Source organism: Cariama cristata, unplaced genomic scaffold, assembly GCF_000690535.1.
Source record: "Cariama cristata isolate BGI_N322 unplaced genomic scaffold, ASM69053v1 scaffold23875, whole genome shotgun sequence".
NCBI classification, from domain to species: domain Eukaryota; kingdom Metazoa; phylum Chordata; class Aves; order Cariamiformes; family Cariamidae; genus Cariama; species Cariama cristata.
In genome coordinates this window covers 8,129-8,866 of record NW_009618462.1, presented here as the reverse complement: position 1 = coordinate 8,866, position 738 = coordinate 8,129, and positions in this window count along the sequence as shown.

Sequence of the window (738 nt, the reverse complement as noted above, 5' to 3'; positions counted from 1 at the left end):
GCCCCCCACTCTGTGTGACCCCCCTCAGCCCAGGGACCGGCAGAGGCCTAGGGCGGCTGTCGTGAGGGGAACGGGGGGCTGCTGGTGCTTACTGTGGTCCTCGCCAGCCCACCCTCACCAGAGTGTCCATGTCCGCTGTGAGAGACGTGTGTCCCCCCATGGAGCCATGGGCTGATTTGGGGTGAGGTCTGGAGTGAAGCCTCGTCCCCCCACGCGTGGGGCAGCCGCCATCCCCATGGGACATGGTAAGACGTCTGCGGGGGACGCAGCCCTGACAGCCAACACTGCACAAGACAGATCCCTTGATGCTGCACGAGCTGTCTCCCTGCGCGTCAAGGACGTCGCCAGCAGAAGAGCGGAGAAAACTTCAAAGCGTCATGGAGCAGCTCAAGGGAAAAAGGGTTTTTTCTTGTCTTCTGGTGTCTTTTTTGGTGTGATGACAGCCTATACCAGCTGTATGTGCCCTGTGTGGGCATTGCTTTTTGGCCATGAGTGACACGTTTCATGGACAAGCCGCCTTTCCTTAATTGCATTGCTGCATCAGAAGCTTCTGTCGAAATTTCAGCGATCGGGCAGCGTTCCAAAGGCAGATTTTTTGCGAGAAGAGGAAAGTTTTGTAGTTCATCATCCGGGCGCTGCAGAAAGGGTTGGTTTTCACGGCAGAGCTCAAGGTCTGGCGATGTCTCAGCGGCCCTGCTGGCTCCCTGCCTGCTGCAGCCCAGGGCTCTGGTTACCTGC